Here is a 19,194-nt window from a genome sequence, read left to right on the forward strand (position 1 = left end):
ATGGCCCACGGGCCCAGCCGCTCCGCGGCATGTGGGATCTTCCCGGACCGGGGCACGAACCCGTGTCCCCTGCATCGGCAGGAGGACTCTCAACCACTGCGCCACCAGGGAAGCCCCCACATTTTCTTTATTCATTCCTCTGTCAATGAACATTTAAGTTGCTTCTCACTTAATTATTACAGCAACCCTTCAGATATGGAAACTGAGGTTCCAAGTGTCAAGTGACTTGCTTGGTGTCACAAAGATGGCAGACGGTATAGCCTATATCCAAAGCCAGGTCTTTCTCACTTTAAACTCAAGCTCTTTGCACCATAGCTGGCTTCCTTGTGTAACAGGACTCCCTGAAGTCAGCCAGAATGAACTCTGGGGAAAATGGAGATGTGCAAAGTTGGTTTGGGATGGCCTAAAACTTGGGGCAGGATTCTTGTGAGGCCGTGTAGGGAAACACCTTCCTCATTCATGGAGAACAGAAGGGCTGACCTGGTACAGATGGTTTAGGAAGCTAAGCAGAATTTTACAAAAATAGCTGTATTCATGCCTATTTGTGATTTCTTTCCTTCTGTGTAAGAGACATCCAGAGACTGGGCTGCCATTTACACACCAAGTGTGTAATAGGTAGGGGTGTCCTTCAGGTGCTCATTTTTCTGGTCTCCTGGGAATATCATTTGAATGTCCCAGTAAAAGACATTGTAAGCCCAGAAACTTAATTAGGCTGAAAACTGTAATCACTTGAGGAAAATCCATACCCCCAACTTTGAGGCCCCAGCAGCAGCTTTAGGAGAAATAATCACTGGCTACCACAACAACAGTGACATGCTCATTGGCAGCAGCAGAGGGACAACAGTGGAGACACTACAAGAGTCACTACGGAAGTTTGTGAGCCCTCCAGACACACATAAAGAGGAAGGGGTTCCAGTGGCTTTGAAGTCTCAGGAACACTACTAGTTAAGGGCATAAAGCAAATTTCACTGTGATAGAGCAAAGGCTGTCCAAGTAGTACAGATGGATATTAGAATAATAAGAACTACTTTAGATCCATATCTAACACCATAAACTGGATAGTTTTACATAAAGGGTTTATCAAAGAAAATAAATTTGTATTTACTACTCACTGTATATGCAGAGAAATTCTAAATACTTAAGTATCAGATTGCATCAAAGACAAAAATAAGTGAATTTGAAAATATACATTTGAAAAATCTGATAAGTCAAGCTACTGAATAAGAAATGTATGAGAAACATCACTGGATTATGTGATGTGACCGTGATGTGATATGGAATTTATATAAATATGTAAGATCATTTTCTAGGATCAAATAGGGAATGAAGAAAGCGTTACAAAGGAGGAAAAACAAATTAATGCATAGAAAAGCCGATAGCCTCATGGAACTAAATACCCCCCCACACAAATTAATAGAAGTGAAACATGGGACCTCTCTGCATTACTTCTTTTTTTTTTTTTTTTTTTTTTTTGCGGTACGCGGGCCTCTCCCTGTTGTGGCCTCTCCCTTGCGGGGCGCAGGCTCCCGACGCGCAGGCTCAGCGGCCATGGCTCACGGGCCCAGCCGCTTCGCGGCATGTGGGATCTTCCTGCACCGGGGCACGAACCCGTGTCCCCTGCATCGGCAGGCGGATTCTCAACCACTGTGCCACCAGGGAAGCCCTCTGCATTACTTCTTATAACTACATATAAAACTACAATTATTTCAATAAATTTTTCAATTTATAAAAGTCTATAGCATCAATAGTAATTAAAGATATGTAAATCAGAACAAAGTTAAAATAAGACTATTTGACGTGAAGAGATATTTCACCGAAGAGGGTCTGTGGGTGAGAATTAGGCACATGAAAATGTGCTCGAGGTCCACTCCTGCGGCCGGCACAGCGCGGGCGGCTCCCGCGGCCGGCGTTCGCTCCTCCTAGCCGCAGGGGGCGCTGTGGGAGCGGAGCGGCCGCCAGTCCCAGCGTGCACCGCGCCCGGGCCGGGTCGGCTGGTCTCGGCGGAGCGCAGGATAGCCGTAGGGGAGGTGCCGCGGCGTCGCCTGGATGTCCGGGTGGCTGGGGGGGCTGGGGTTGGGCGGGACCTGAGGGGACATGGCCGAGCCGGCTACGGTAAGAGGAGCCGTGGAGGATGCGGGCCCCGTCGCGATCTGGAGTGGGCTTGCGGTTCAGGAAGCGAGGCGGTGGGAGCCCCGGCCGGGGATTGTCTGTAAGCAGGACTGCGCTTCGACCCCGGGGCCGGAGAAGGCGCGGTCTAGGTGCTCGAGTTGTTGTGAGGTTGATCTGGGAGAAAGGGGCAACGTGGAGAAACCCAGGGTCTCGCTCGTGGTCCGTTCAGTACCCCTGCTGTTCCCATCCTGTGCTGGGGTCTCTGAACGTCCTGGTTTCTCTTGGGCTCACGTTCCGAGCTCTGCTGACATGGAGTTTCAGAGAAGCACATCTTCCTCAGCAAATGAGGAAAAGTTGGAAGAAGACTGGAGACTGCTTCCTCTAGGAGAAGATGGAAAACTTAACCAGTTTGGGTGGTTATCCTAATTCAGATTTACCACGAATACTCTAGTGATTTAATGGAAAATGTGAACACTGGTTTTAGAGTTTGAAAGACATATCCCAAGCCTAATCCAGGAAACTCTACATTCAATTAAGTATAACCTGCCTAAGTATGCAAGTTCTCCTCGTATCTCCACTGAGATTTCCTATCTAATAATCTCACTAATGTAATGCATTTTCTTTCCTTCTGCTTCTCACCCCTCTCCCCCAGCATTCCTTGGAAGGTACCAATTCTGTTCAGATTTCTTCAGGCCGCTTCTCTTCAACGTCCTGGAATGGCTCTCTCTGTTCTGTGAAACTTGGTGGTTTGTAATAGTTCTTCTTTGCCTATAAGTTTGAGTCCACAGAGAAAGCTCAAGTGATGTCAGCTTCTTGGCTATTGTGTTATTGGGGGTAGGCAGGGAGAGATCAGCATTTTCTGGTTGATTTTCCTTTTCACTGGAGCAGTTCAGTGCTAATTGTGAGAATGCTCACAGAAAAGTCTTTTGTAGGTGGAAAGCACGTGGGTGAGTTGCAAGTAAACAGTAGAGGAATTTCTTTGAAAGTCCCACCTTAAATGCAACACCAAGTTTAAACTTGTTTGTTACACTAGCTGATACTTCAGCTTCGGGCGCCTGTAATAGTTTTGATGATGGAATTTTACCTCTGCAACTTTTCTCTTCAGAAAGTGTCAAGTGGCCCTGGTTGTGGAGTTTCCTAGATTCCTTTATTGGGAGAGTTTACTTTGTAGCATTTGGGACCAACATTCTTCATATACTTGCGAAGAGCACGAGCTGTCTTGTGAGTTGCCCAGCACTTGCCTTGGTAGGCTCTCATCTACATTTGTAGCACAGAGTTTGAAAGGAGTGAAATGGAATCTTCACAAGCTAAATTATATATCTTCTCTTCCTTCCCTATTGTCACAGTGCATCTGTCCTTCGAACCTCCAGGAAGAGTGGTCCTGGTTAGTCAGTCCGTACCAGAGGTTGTAGATTAAATGTCCATGAACAAATTGTGGCTCGCAGCTGTGTGTTTTGGGTGTTTGTTTGTTTGTTTTTAACTATTCCTTGTTAAAATTGTGAATTTTAGTTGCCAAAATGTAAAAATCAGGAGAGTTCACATAAAACTGTCACATCCAGGGACTTCCCTGGTGGCACTGGTTAAGACTCCACACTCCCCATGCAGGGGGCCCGGGTTCGATCCCTGGTCAGGGAACTAGATCCCACATGCATGCCGCAACTAAGAGTTTGCATGCCACAACGAAGGAGCCCACGTGCCGCAACTAAGGAGTCCTTAAGCCGCAACGAAGGAGACTTTGAGCCGCATCTAAAGGAGCCTGTTTGCCACAACTAAGACCCAGCGCAACCAAAATAAATAAATAAGTAAATAAATAAATAAATATATATATATGTATATATATATATGAACTGTCACATCCAAATGTAAATTGTTAAGCTCTAAGATGACATTGGAGAAAACCTTTGGGACCTAGGGCTTGTTGAAAAGTTCATAGGGCTTCCCTGGTGGCGCAGTGGTTGAGAGTCCGCCTGCCGATGCAGGGGACACGGGTTTGTGCCCCGGTCCGGGAAGATCCCACATGCCGCGGAGCGGCTGGGCCCGTGAGCCATGGCCGCTGAGCCTGCACGTCCGGAGCCTGTGCTCCGCAACGGAAGAGGCCACAACAGTGACAGGCCCGCGTACCACAAAAAAAAAAAAAAAAAAAAAGAAAAGTTCATAGATGTGGCACCAAAAGCACAATCTATAAAGGATAAAAATGATGAGTTGGATGTCATCAAAATTAAAAACTCTTGCTCTGGGAAAAATTCTGTTAAGGGTGAAAAGACAAGCTACGGATGGAGGAGGGCATATTTGCAAACCACATATCTGACAAAGGACTTATACCTAGAATATATAAAGAACTCTCAAAATTCAACAACAACAACAAAAAAAACAGTCCAATTAGAAAATGGGCAAAAGACATGAAGAGACAGTTCACCAAAGAGGATATGTGGATGAGAAATAAGCACATGAAAAGATGCTCATCATCATTATTCATTAGAGAAGTGCAAGCTCAAATCACAATGAGATCACTGCACAACTATTAGAATAATGAAAATTAAAAATAGCAACATTGGGACTTCCCTGGCCGTCCAGTGGCTAAGACTCCACCCTTCCAAGGCAGGGGGTGCGGGTTCGATCCCTGGTCAGGGAACTAAGACCCCACATGCTGTGCAGTGCGGCCAAAAAAAAAAAAAAAGCAACATTACCAAATGCTGGTGAGGATGCTGAGAAATGATCTCTCATGCATTGCTGGTAGGAATGTAAAAGGGTTCAGCCACTCTGGAAAATAGTTTCTTAGAAAACTAAACATATACCTCCCATATGATCCTGCACTTGTAGACCTCGGCATTTATCCCAGAAAAATGAAATGTATCCCCACCAAAAACTTGTACATGATTATTTATAGCAGTTTTTTTGGTAATAGCCCCAAAACTAGAAACAACTACATTGTCCCTCAATAGGTAAGTGGTTAACCAAACTTTGGTATACACATACCATTGACTACTGCTCAGCAATAGAAAGAAATGAAATATTGATAAACAATAAACACAACTTGGGTGGATCTCAAGAGCATTGTGATGGCTGAAAAATGTCAATTTCAAAAAGTTGCATACTATGACTTTTTTTTTTTGGCCACGTTACATGGCATGCAGTAGCCCAGTTCCCTGACCAGGAATCGAACCTGTGCCCCCTGCAGTGGATGCATGGAGTCCTAACCAATGGACTGCCAGTGAATTCTCTGACTTCATTTTTGTAACAGTCTTGAAATGACAAAGTTACAGAGATGGATGATAGATTAGTGGGTGTGATTATGAAGGGGTAGCCTAAAGGAGATCTCTGGTCATGAAATAGTTTTGTTCGTGATTGCAGGGTGGTTATATGAGTCAGCACATGTGATGAAATCACGTAGAATTATACACACACTACCACTGTCAGTTTCGTGGTTTTGACGGTGTACTATAATAATGTACCGTGTGACCACTGGGGTAAACTGAAGGGTACAGGGAACCCTTCTGTACTACCTTTGAATCTATAATCGTTTCAAAATTAAAAAGTTACTTTTAAAATGGACATATCTGGCAACACTGGCCCAGTCTTACACTGCAGTAATTGTTTGCTGCTATGTTAAGTATCCTCCTTTGGATGGTACATGTGCTCAAAGGCCTGCTATTCATTCATTCACTTTACTTAGTTCCAGTAGACCCCTTTATTATGTTCATGGCACCATCCAGAGGTAACTACTTTAATACTGTTCGTTCCTGTCTCTTAAAAGACTTGGATGTTGAAAAACACAGTAGCCTTGAAATGAAAATATATGTATGTACTGTTTATGGTTTCACTTACCCATGGCATTTGATGATGTGGCCTTATACTTTTTGGAGCAAGAGTGGGAAATCCTGGAGAAGTGGCAGAAGGAAATGTATCAGCAAGAAATGAAGACCAATCATGAGACCCTTGATTCCCTGGGTAAGATGGGTTTCTAAGGAATCGCTTTTTGGGACCCAACCTAATACTAATAGGCTTTCTTCCCTTTATTGGCTGTTGGCTGGTTGAATATGATACTGTGCCCAATTCACATTCAGAATGTCTCTTTAACTTCCTGTAATGGCCTGGGAATTTTGTCCCTTTTTATCCAGTGATATCTGTGCCCCTCAGCCTTGACACTCTGAATTCTCTATCTCCCACTCCAACCCTCCCCCATTTCTCCCACAGTTAGAATTACAAAATAATCTAATTGCCTCTCTCTTTTTAAAGTGTGTTGTTTTATTTCTTTAACTGATACTTTAGTGCCTGCTTATGTTGCCTGAATGAGATGCATCCTTATAAGAACTAAGGCTCTCATGAAGGGGACATAGTTATTATATTAGAATAAGCTGAGGACCCAACACATTGCAGAACGTGCATACGACAGGGAAGAAAGTTTCCCTGGTAAAGGGAGAGAGAAGAGAGCAGGGGGATAGGATACTTAGATATCTCCAGGGAAGTACTCAGGAAGTAGATTAGAAGAGGAATTTGGGGAGATTGTACCTCACTGCTTACTCATCTTGCTCTAACTCAGTCTTCTATCATTAAGAATAGTTCTCCTCTTATCAATTTAATAGGTGATCTTAGTATACCTGAAGAATTCTTTCTCTCTTTGGGGGTTTATAATTTATTCTGTCTGAGATATGAATGACAAGAGGGAGTCAACCATGTGAAATCAGGGGGAAGAAAATTCTAAGCAGAGAAAGAACTAGTGCAAAGGCCCAAAGGTTGGAGTGAATGAGCTCAGTACATTGTGGGAACCAGTGAGGCTATTGTGGCATATGCACAGAGGGTTAGCACAAGAGTGATGGGAGAAGAGGACAGAAAGGGCAGCTATGCCGAATTGTGAAGGGCCTCTAGGCTGAGGTGCAGGGTTGGATTTTCTTCTAAAGATAAAGGGAAGATGATAGGGGGATTTTTTTTCTTCTGCCGCACCACACAGCTTGTGGGCTTTTAGTTCCCTCACCAGGGATTGAACCTGCGCCCTTGGCAGTGAAAGAACAGAGTCCTAACCACTGGGCCACCAGGGAATTCCCATAGGGGGATTTAAATAGAGAAGTAATACGATATCTCTTTTTTTTTTAATGATTACTTGGGTTGCTATGTGGAAAATAAATTGTAGTGCGTAGAAATAAAGGAGAGAGACCAACCAGGAGCCTTGGCAGTACTGGTGAATCTTTGTGGCAGTTGAACCAGGTATGTAGTAATGAAGATAGAGAGCAGGAGGCAGTCTCCAGATGTGTTTTGGAGGTAGCATCCCAGATTTTGCCAGTGGCTTGCAGTGGAGTCCGGTGAAAGAAGAACCAACTTCTAGATTTTTGGCTTGAGTATCTTGATGGCAGTGTTTTTTTGTTTTGTTTTGTTTTAAAGAGCAATACCTTTTTTAAAAAAACTTTATTTTATTTTATTTATTTTTGGCTGCGTTGGGTGTTTGTTGCTGCGCACAGGCTTTCTCTAGTTGCGGCGAGCGGGGGCTGCTCTTCGTTGCGGTGCGCAGGCTTCTCATTGCGGTGGCTTCTCTTGTTGCAGAGCATGGGCTCTAGGCGCGTGGGGTTCAGTAGTTGTGGCACGCGGGCTCAGTAGTGGTGGCTCACGGGCTCTAGAGCGCAGGCTCGGTAGTTGTGGCGCACAGGCTCAGTTGCTCCGCGGCATGTGGGATCTTCCCAGACCAGGGCTTGAACCCATGTCCCTGGCATTAGCAAGCTGATTCCCAACCACTGTGCCACCAGGGAAGCCCCGATGGCAGTGGTTTTATTCACTGACATGAGGAAGGCTTGGGAGAGAGCAGGTTTTGGCCACATTAAGTTTGAGATGCTTATTAAACATTTGTATGGAAATATAAAGTAGATAATTGAGTGTGCGAGACTGGAATTCCAGTGAAGATCAGGACTGGATTCACACATTTGGGGTCATTGTATAAATGACATTTAAACCACAGGGCTAGTTGGGATCATCTAGGGAGAATATGTCAATAGGACAGGACACCCCCCAGCTGTCCCCAGGACACCCCAACAGTTAGGGTCAAGCTAAGGAGACTGAGGCCAGTAGGGTAGGAGAAACTACAGCCCTGTGCTGATCCAGTGTTGAGTTCTGAGTTATCACAATCCTTGGTCTTGGAGAATCCAGTCTGATTTTCCCAAATTTTAAAAACCAAACAGTATTATTTGCAAATGATTTTCTTTACAGGATGTCCAGATCCTAACTCCAGAGATTAGGATTTAGCAGGTCCGGGCTCAGGCCCAGGAATCTACGTTTTTAACAAGTACTTCAGGTGCTGCTAATGCTGTTGGTAACTAGGTCACTTAGAGAAACACTGATCCAAGGGCTGAGCCATAGGTGACACCACTGCAGGGTATCTGATGCATCTTCTAAAATCCCTCCACTACTTTGTAACAACCCCTCTTCCCTTCAGGCTGATGTCATTAGACACATTACTCTCCACTTCTTCATAATCACTGTCATTTAACAGCCTCCTGGTTCCTTCATTACGTTGATCAAGAAAGAATGTGGGCGGGACTTCCCTGGTGGCGCAGTGGTTAAAGAATCCTCCTTCCAATGCAGGGGGCCCGGGTTCGATCCGTGGTCAGGGAACTAGATCCCACATGCATGCTGCAATTAAGAGTTCGAATGCCACAACTAAGGAACTGGCGAGCCACAACTAAGGAGCCCGCAAGCTGCGACTAAAACGTGGCACAACCAGATAAATAAATAAAATATTAGAAAGAATATGGGCACCTCCGTAGTTAGTTCCTTAGATGTGCAGAGTCTAATCAGAAAAGTTTAGTCACCTGGGTTCCCTCCTTGACCCCCTCTGACTGCTTTTTATTCTACTCACATTGTTCTCATAATGATCCCTTTTGAATACTTTCTACCTGGATCCTCATCATCCCCAACCTCTCTGTTTCCTTTAATTTTGTGAAATATTGTCGGGAACATTTAACAGTTATTCATGTAATTTCAAGGGTTTCCATTATTTTTAACCTAACATTGATCTCATGTCTCCAGGAATCAAGGTCAGCCATGAAACTAAAATTAAAATTAAAAATTAAAAACTAAAATTGTTTTTAGTCAAGTACTCAGGAAACCCAGACTGAGTCTGTGTGGACTCTCTCTGCAGGCTGTATTTCAAAGCCAGATTTGATCACCTGGATGGAACAGGAAGAATGCTGTTAATTAGAGACCAAGGACACTTAGAGAAAACACAAATGACACTTAGCCTTTCTGGTGAGTAGATGGATTTGAGGGCCTGACTCATTTATTCTCCTAGCCTTGTTTGCTAATCTTTCTGCAGAGTCAGCAGGATGTAGTGAATAAGAAATATTATTTTGATGGAGAATGTTATTTTTTTTTCACTCAAGTTGGTAGCAATATAAGAATGTCTTACTTTTATAAAGAAGGAAGTTGTATATATTTCATTTAAAAAAAAAACAACAGAAAATGGAACCGCCTTTAAGAGACAGTAAAGGACCCACTTGTCCAGCCCTGAGGAAAAATGGTCTTCCCCATCACATCATGTCCGTTTGTGTACAGAGAAATGAGAAGCCTTCCAATTTTGTACAATATATTTTTTTATTGTACAGATTTTTAGAACTTGGGATTTTTAAATTCATTTTGAAGGATTACTTTTTAATTCCTTGTATTATAAGGAAAACATTTTAAATATATGAATACTTTAAGTATTTAAGAGAATGTGCCATTTTTTAGAGTATGTTACGCTAAGTATGCTTTACTAAATGGAGATCTACTAAGTCTCTGGCTATCAAGGACTCTCCTGAAAAAGAGGGAATTTAAACCCAGGGAGTGTATGACTAGATCCATCAGAGGATAAAAGAATTCCCAGGGGCTTCATTTCACTGCTACCGTCTGTTAATTCACTCATCTAATCAGTATTGTCCCTACCATGTTCATAGGACTATGTCACATTTTATTTAGGCCAGGGGTTGGGAGAGAGATATATATATATTTTTTCCCACTCTAAGAGTTTATTGTCTGTCTTACTGACCTACTGACATGGAAGTTAGGTTAGTCAATTATATTGAACTATCGGATTAGTCAACTATAAAATAAGACTGTATACAACTTATAAATAGTAAGTGGCAATGATAATAAAGCGCTATAGGGATTTAGAGGAGAAAGCAGAGGAGAGACAGCAATATCCCAGGAGGACTTCTAAAGGAATTAGGATTTAAATAGCATAGAGTGGGCATATTTGGTAAGGCAAAGAAGATCCAACAGGGGTCATACATGAGCTGAGGCTTAGAGGTGGGAACAAGCCTGTTATATTTAGAAAATGGAAGGCGCTGAGTATAGCTGAATGTTATTTGTGGGACATAGTGGAAGATGGGGGGGTGGCAGTGGTGGCACATAATTGGTATCAGAGACCAAAAATGCCATGGTGGGAGTCTAATTTCATCCTTTAGAAAGGGCTTAGAAAGGTTTTTGAGTACCAAAGAATGAACGATGTTGGTGGCTGTCCCTAAAAACAAATGTTTCCTTTGTACCAGGTGGTACTCACCCAGTAACACAACTACTCCCCTGCCGGGGATAAACAGTAAGTGATGAGAAATAGGATTCAAGGAGACAGGCAAGTATGCTCTTCTCATGGTCCAGGCAAAAGCTGTGGGTGCTAACTTAGTAAATGACGTCATCTAGTTGGAAACATCTGTGTTGTTGTTGAGAGGACCTCAGCGCAGAATCAGAGTCCTGCTCTGGGGCAAGCCTGACAGGTGAGGTTTGCTCCCAGGTTAAGAGATTTAAAAAAGGAGAGCTATGTGACCCACTGCAATAGGATGAGGGAGAAAAAGATGTTCTGGAATATAGCAGCTCAGGTGATTGTCGGGAATTGTCCTCTCCAGGTGTGGTGTGGGTGAGAATAAGGTGCCAGCTCAGCTCCCTCTGTTCCCTGTCATCATGGCTTTTACTTTGGGAACAGCAGTGACTTTCTTATAATTCGGAGTTCCTTGGGAAAGGGAATTATTTCCACAGTGTTCTTTGTGAATTCAGTAAATTGCCATTTGACATTCCTAAGAAAGATACTTCCTATTAGCATTTCTTCAGAAAACTTTTCCTGAAATCTGTGGTGGAAGGGTGCAAGAATATGACCCGAAGCCTTCCTACTTAAATATTGTGCTATTTATTTCACAGATTTAAAGAAATATTATAATGAAATGGTCAGATTCTCAGAGTAACTCATTTTTATTTTCTTCCAAGTTCTGCTTAGCCTCTGAGGGTCGTCAAAGGCTCACAAAATGTATTTGCCTGCCATTTTTTTCACGCTAAGCCTTTTGTTAACAAATGATGAAAGGATTTGCACATCCAACTTAAACTTCAATATAATTCACCTGTGGCAGGCAGATTCACAAAGTCATGGGGACAACGGGAGTCCCTTTCCCACGTTGTCAGTGATGTGAAGACAGTCCCTGACCCCGCAGACCCATCACTGATGAGGGTGGGCCTTTTTGTCTCTCCAGGTGACCAGGGAACTCTCCGGGCAAAAGAGAAGGAATGCCATTTAAATGGTCTCCAAGAGCAGGGCTTCTGTGCTCCCTTATCCAAGGAGGAAAAAAAGATTTTATCAGATCAAAGAGCCGCCTTACAACACCCAAGTCTCCAAGAAACAGAGATTCTAAATAAAAGCCTCGACATCACAGCATCTAATCAGGACAAGAATGATCCACGGCATAAGCCAATGGGAACCCCAGATCACCTGGAAATTCCACCAGGTCTGAGACTTTATTCCTGCTTTGTCTGTAGGAAGGTCTTCCAGATAAAGAGAGACTTTGTGAAGCACAAAAGGAACCACAGCGAGAGCCAGTCCTGTCAACAGCCGAAGCACAAAAACAAGTCCGGCGGGAAGGCGGAGCTCAGTGGCTCCGGCCAGTCCCGTGTAAGCAGCAGCCTTTCCGGCGCAGCGCGTGCTAGCTGAGCAGCTGTCTCAGGTGCAGCCTGGCCCCGCACCAGGTGGCTCGCCCGGGCCCGTGGCCCTTCCAGGGCCACGAGTGTGGCAAGGCCTTCTGGTCCAAAGCCGCCCTGAACACGCATGTGTGTTCACCCAGAGGGGAGAGGCCATTTTCCTGCCGCGAGTGTGGCCGGGGGTTCACCCAGCAGGACGAGCCGGCCGAGCACCTGCGGGTGCACAGCGGGAGGACACCCTTCCAGGGTCCGCAGGGCGGCAGAGGCCCCTCGAGGGAGGCGGCCGCGAAGGCCCACCGGCGGGCACACCGCGGGGAGAAGCCGTTCTCCTGTGACGACCGTGACCGGAAGTTCACCCACCGGAGCAAACTCACCCAACACGTCCGAGTTCACACGGGGGAGAAGCCCTTACGGTGTCGCGAGTGCCAGAGAAGCTTCCGCCTCAAGAGCAGCCTGCAGGCCCATCTCTGTCGGCACAGCGGGAGGAAGCCCTTCCGGTGCCCCGAGTGCAGCCGGAGCTTCTCCTGGAAGGCCTCCTTGAAGGTGCACTGACGGCGGCACGCGGGCGAGCGGCCCTTCCCGTGCGGCGAGCGCGGCAAGGCCTACGCTCAGCCGTCCCAGCTCGCCGAGCACGCGAGGGTCCACAGCGGGGAGAAGCCCTTCCGGTGCCCGAGTGCCACAGGGGCTTCTGGCTCAGAGGGAACCTGAAGAAACACCTGCTCCAGCACAGCGGCCGGAAACCCTTCCCCTGTGCGACGTGTGGCCGAAGCTCCGCTCAGCGGTACAGGCTCACGGACCACGAGCGCGTCCACAGCGGCGAGAAGCCCTTCCGCTTCCCCGAGTGCGGCAAGAGCTAGTGCCTCCGGGGACGCTTGAAGGCGCACCTGCACACGCACAGCGGCGAGAAGCCCTTCGGGTGTCCCGAGTGCGGCAAGAGCTTCCTCCAGTAGAGAAGGCTGGAGACCCATCTGCACCGTCACCGCGGGCAGAGGCCTTTTTCTTGTGCTGAGTGTGGAAGGGGCTTCACCTGGGGGGCTCAACACCCACATTGCCGTGCACGCCAGGGAGCAGCCCTTCAGTCTCAAGGTCACTCCACTCAAAAAGCAGTGACAGCTCTGCGGTGGGGCCATTGGCTCTGTTGGCTCTGGCTGGGCAGGACGAAAAATTCACCCAACATGCTTCAGCCACACTGGCCAGCACGGAGCAGGCTGCCGTGAGGGCTCCTTGACGAAGGTTCCAGATAATCCAGGCACAGCGTGTAGAGACGGGAGGAAAGCAGGCTTTCTGTGAAAGGCGCTAGTCATCCTGATGTGAGAGTCAGGTTAGAGCTCCTCCTTTAGCCTTTTCCCCCTCTTTTTTGTAATAAAGTTTCTTGTGACTAAAGTTCCTTACATTATGGGTGTCTTTAGTCTCTTGGGTCTGCCATAGGAAAATGCCACAGACTGGGTGGCTTAAACCACAGAAATTAATTTTCTTATAGTTCTAGAGGTTGGAAGTCTAATATCAAGGTGCCAGCAAGGTTGGTGTCTGGTGAGGGCCTCTTTTCCTGGCTTCCAGATGTCACCTTCCCCCTGTGTCCTCACGTGGCTTTTTTCTGGGCGGGGGTGGGGTATCTCTGGTATTTCTTCCTTTAATAAGGACACCAGACCTATTGGATTAGTACCCTAACCCTGTGACCTCATTTAACCGTAATGAATTAATTTTGGAGAACCTGATCGTATAGCCCTAGACCTGAACAAAGTGAATGAGGAGGCAGAGACTAGGAATGATGTGCTGGTGGAGCCTCCTCTAAATGGAAAGAAATGCCAAGAATGGGAAGAGGCGTGCCCCCCGCCAAATCCAACAGCCAGCCGTACCTGTCCATTCGCCTGTCTGTCTCTCCTGAGCCACACCTTGTGCAGCAGTTTCCTCTGTTCTCTGTGACGTGATGATGACTTTTAAATCTATAAATCCATGTTCATATTTCCAGCTTCCTCCTGATTGTTTCTGACTTCCACAGACATCTTAAACACAGAATGCCCAGAATAAGACTCCTGATCAGTACCAGCCCTCACTCTATACCTCTTTTCTTTACACTCCCCTGTTTTTCTCACCTCAAAATTATAACTAATCTCCAGAGCTGTAAACTTGATAATGATGCTAGATTTTCCTACACCCAATCTACTAAATTTCTCCCAAATAAAAGCGCTTCTCTATCTCTGCTGCCACCATTTAAGCTCACTTTTGAAAAACTTTCTTTTCAAGTGTTTTTTCTAACATTTCCCTGCCTCTGGCTTTCTCCAGTAATACATTATCACTCTTGTGACAAATTGGTTTTTCTAAAATGCAACTCTAATGTTATTTCCAAAAGATATTTTTAAGAAGTTTTCAATTTTGTTATAAGTGAAAACTCATTTCTCCAAAGAAGACATGAGGATGGCACATGAAACAGATGCTCAGCATCGCTAATCATTAGAGAAATGCACATCAAAACTACAATGAGGTACCCCCCTCACACCAGTCAGAATGGCCATCATCAAAAAGTCTACGAATAAATGCTGGAGAGGGTGTGGAGAAAAAGAAACCCTCCTACACTGTTGGTGGGAATGTAAATTGGTGCAGCCACTACGGAGAACAGTCTGGAAGTTCCTTAAAGAACTAAAAAGAGTTATGTGATCCAGCGATCCCACTCCTGGGCATATATCCAGAAGGATCTCATTTGAAAAGATACACGCACCCCAGTGTTCATAGCAGCACTACTTACAATAGCCAAGACATGGAAGCCACCTAAGTGTACATCGACATGAATGGATAAAGAAGATGTGGTATATATGCACAAAGGACTGTTACTCAGCCATAAAAAAGAATGAAATAATGCCATTTGCAGCAACATTGATGGACCTAGAGATTATCATATGAAGTAAGTCAGACAGAGAAAGACAACATATGATACTGCTTACATGTGGAATCTAAAAAATGATACAAATGAATGTATTTAAAAAACAGAAATAGACTCACAGACATAGAAAAGAAACATGCTTACCAAAGGGGGAGGATAAATTAGGAGTTTGGGATTAAAATATAAAATAGATAACCAACAAGGACCCACTGTATAGCACAGGGAAGTACACTAAGTATCTTGTAATAACCTATAATGGAAAGGAATATATATTTATATTCAGATATATATATCTGAATCACTTTGCTGTACACCTGAAACTAACACAACATTGTAAATCAACTATATTTCAATAAAATTTTTTAAAAATTAAAAATAAATTAGGGACTTCCAGTGGTTGGGACTCTGCACTTCCACTGCGGGGGCGGGACATGGGTTCCATCCCTGTTCAGGGAACTTGGATCCCACGTGCCTCGCAGTGCAGCCAAAAAATAAATAAAAATCTAAAAATAAATGCAAACTCATTAACATGACATAAAAGAACCTCTGAGCTGAACTGGACCTGCCTTTTCAGCCTAATCTTGTTACCTATTCACAGTATGACTTTCATCTTTCCCAAATGCATCATATCCTCATGACTGCTTCCTCTGGAATGCCTTTCCTCTCTCTTCTTCTGAACTCCTTCATATCCACCATTCACTCTCAACACCAGGAACGTTTGGGGCACGTGCTCATCTCTTCATAGCATCCTCTAAATACCTCTCTCTAATAGCACTCCCCACATTCAACTGAAACCTTCCCTGCTTCCCATGCCATGCCCTCCGGAGGGCATGGATTTGATCTTGGTTTTACATTTTCTCCATCCAAACCAAGACATTCTCTGGCTTAATGCGTGGATCTGTGATATACCCAACAACACCGTGGCGGAGAAGCACTGAACCGCTGACAGTACTTGATAGTGGATTTGAGGGTCCCAGGAGAGGCCACTGCAAAACAGCTGGACAGGAATAGTTAACTGTGCACACATCTCACATATACACGGAACTGACTGCCCCCATTCAAAATGATCCTGTAAACCAAAACTGCAAAGCCTATAAAGAGATCCAAGTCTGTCCAAGCCAACAGCAACCAAATCAAGAATTTACTCCAGATAAATTTAAAATAATAGAGAAGTCTGCAAAGTATCTTTAAAACAGTATTTTTCATGTCCTTTTTATGTTTTAATTATAAAACACTGTCTTTTTAAAGTATAGTTAATTTACAATATTGTATTAATTTCAGCTATACAACATGGTGTTTAAATATTTTTTTAAAAACTATTTTTGATTCACTACAATATAATGAATTGTAACATTTTAAAATATTAGGAAGGACCTCCCTGGTGGCGCAGTGGTTAAGAGTCCGCCTGCCAATGCAGGGGACACGGGTTCGAGCCCTGGTCCGGGAGGATCCCACACGCAGCGGAGCAACTAAGGCTGTGCACCACAACTACGGAGCCCGCGCTCTAGAGCCCAGGAGCCACAACTACTGAGACCGTGAGCCGCAACTACTGAAGCCCGCGCACCTAGAGCCCTTGCTCCGCAGCAAGAGAAGCCACCGCAATGAGAAGCCCGCCTGCCGCCACAAAGAGTAGCCCCCACTCGCGGCAACTAGAGGAAGCCTGAGGGCAGCAGTGAAGACCCAACACAGCAAAAAAAAAAAAAAAAAAAGGAAATCTTGGAAACTTTAAAAATATACTAAAGATCTCGATAGTTTGAAGAGAACTCACGATGCAATTTTAGAACTGAAAGGCGTTGACATTTCTATATTTCAGATGTGTGAGATGAAGCTAGAATAACAGATAAATCATATTATGTGTGTATATATGTATATTTTTAAATACATAGTGAAAAAATGAGATTCATGGTCAACTCAAAAAGCTAGGACAAGGGGAGTTTTTCAGTGAACTTTTCCTCTAGAGGTAGCTAGCCAATCCTGGCTCTGATGCTCCCGTAGCATTTGTATTTTCCTCTGTTAATAGCAATTTTCAAATATTATTTTGATATTGTTTCTGTTTACAAGCCTGTGTCCTCCCTGCAAGATAGCAAATAGTCAGTGATGACTTGATTAGTTTATTTAAATGTGTCTTGAAACATTCAAACTATTTAAAGGGTGTAGAGGATGTTCACCTGTGTGCCCTTGGCTCAACTTGAGTCGTAAGGCATTAGTAATACTGATGGAGCACCTGTGTGGCCAGCCCTGGTTTCTGTCGTCTCCTCTTCACCACTCCTCCCCCACCCCAGTTCCCAGTGGTCACCGCTATCCCAAGTTGGGTGTTTATTCCTGAACATTTCATTATCATTTTCCTGCATATGTAGTACTACTAAATAATGTGTAGCGTTGTTTTATATGTCCTAAAGTTTCTATAAATGGTACCATACTGTGTGTAATCTGCAACATGCTTTTTCACTCAGCATTGTGTTAGTTCTATTCATTCATGCTGCCTTTAGCTCTAGTTCATTAATCTTTACTGCTGGTTTTCAGTGTATATGGAAAAAACCCACAAGATATCCATCCTCTGGGTGATTGGACATTTAAATTATTTTCCTGTTTTTACTTTTAAAACGGTGCTGCTTTAGAGATTCTAGGATATGGCTCTTTGATATGCAAAAATAGCTCTGAGATAAGAATTGCTGGATAATAGGGTATGCGAGTCTTCATAAACAGATATTGCATTTGCCTGACTAACAGTGAGATGGAACATTGTCGTGTGTTTATCGCCTATTCGGTTTTTTTTCCTTTCTGTGAATTCATAATTTTGCACATTTTCCTCTAGGGTAGTCTATGATTTTTAGCAGTTATTTATGTTTATTTATATGCTATTCTGTGTTGTAAATATTTTTTCTCAATCTGTGACCTAGTTTTGGCTATTCTATCATGTCCTTTGATCTCAAGTTTTAAATCTTGTTTTTACATTGAAGTACAGTTGATTTACAATATTATATTAATTTCAGGTGTACAACATAGTGGTTCAATATTTTTCTAGGTTATACTCCATTTAAAGTTATTACAAGTTAATGGCTATATTTCCCTGTGCTGTACAATGTATGCTTGTTGCTTATTTATTTTATACATAGTAGTTTGTACCTCTTAATCCCATTCCCTTATCGTGCCCCTCGCCTCTCCCCTCTTCACACTGGTAACCACTAGTTTGTTCACTATATCTGAGTCCATTTCTGTTTTGTTATATCATTCATTTATTTTACTTTTTAGATTCCACATATGAGTGATAACATAGAGAGTATTCGTCTTTCTCTGTCTGACTTATTTCATTAAGCATAATACCCTCTAGGTCCATCCACATTGCTGCAAATGGCAGATTTTCATTCTTTTTTATGGCTGAGTATCATTACAGTGTGTGTGTGGTGGGGGGGGTGTGTATCACTTCTTCTTTATCCATTTTTCTGTTGATGGACACTTACACTGCTTCCGTATCTTGGCTATTGTAAATAGTGCTGCTGTGAACATTGGGGTTCATGTATCTTCTCCAATTAGTGTTTTCATTTTCTTCTGATATATACCCAATAGTGGAACTGCTGGATTATATGGTAGTTCTATTTTTAGTTTTTTTGAGGAATCTCCATACTGTTTTCCACAGTGGCTGCACCGATTTACATTCCTACCAAAGCGTAAAAGGTTTTCCTTTTTTCCACATCCTCACCAACACTTGCTATTTGTAGACTTTTGGTTGACAGCCATTCTGACAGGTGTGAGGTGATATCTCATTGTGGTTTTGATTTGCCTGTCTCTAATAATTAGCGATGTTGAACATCTCCAGATTTTCTGTCTGGATGATCTGTCCACTGATGCAAGTGGGGTGTTAAAATCCCCTACTATTATTGTATTACTGTCAATTTCTCCCTCTATGTCTGTTAATATTTGCTTTATATATTTAGGTGCTCCTGTATTGGGTGCATATATGTTAACAAGTGTCATATCCTCTTCTTGTATTGATCCCTTTATCATTATATAATACCCTTCTTTGTCTTTTGTAACAGACTTTGTTTGAAAGTATATTTTTTCTGATATTGGTATTGCTACCCCTGCTTTCTTGTCATTTCCATTTGCTTGAAATATCTTTTTCCATCTCCTCACTTTCAGTCTGTGTATTTCTTTAGCTTTGAGGTTAGTCTCATAAGCAGCATATAGATGGGTCTTGTTTTTTTTGTCCAATCAGCTACCCGATGTCTTTTTTTTTTTTTTTTTTTTTTTTTTTTTTTTTGTGGTATGCGGGCCTCCCTCTGTTGTGG

The 19,194-nt window shown here is 43.7% G+C and overlaps 1 protein-coding gene across 13 annotated transcripts in view; it reads left to right on the plus strand.

Annotated features, from left to right (window-relative positions):
* The first annotated feature begins 2,011 nt into the window (after window positions 1–2,011).
* ZNF786 (zinc finger protein 786) overlaps window positions 2,012–19,194 on the plus strand; it is a 39,934-nt gene continuing 22,751 nt past the window's right edge. The window contains exons 1-8 of one of the 13 annotated variants that reach the window (XM_055084759.1): window positions 2,132–2,209; window positions 2,762–2,855; window positions 3,215–3,354; window positions 3,456–3,493; window positions 3,715–3,911; window positions 5,977–6,057; window positions 9,233–9,339; window positions 11,586–13,348. The gene's annotated coding sequence lies outside the window, so the exon portion shown is untranslated. The other 12 variants (XM_055084762.1, XR_008617309.1, XM_055084760.1 and 9 more) reach the window with 12 other exon arrangements.

This window comes from Physeter macrocephalus, chromosome 5, assembly GCF_002837175.3.
Source record: "Physeter macrocephalus isolate SW-GA chromosome 5, ASM283717v5, whole genome shotgun sequence".
Classification (NCBI taxonomy): domain Eukaryota; kingdom Metazoa; phylum Chordata; class Mammalia; order Artiodactyla; family Physeteridae; genus Physeter; species Physeter macrocephalus.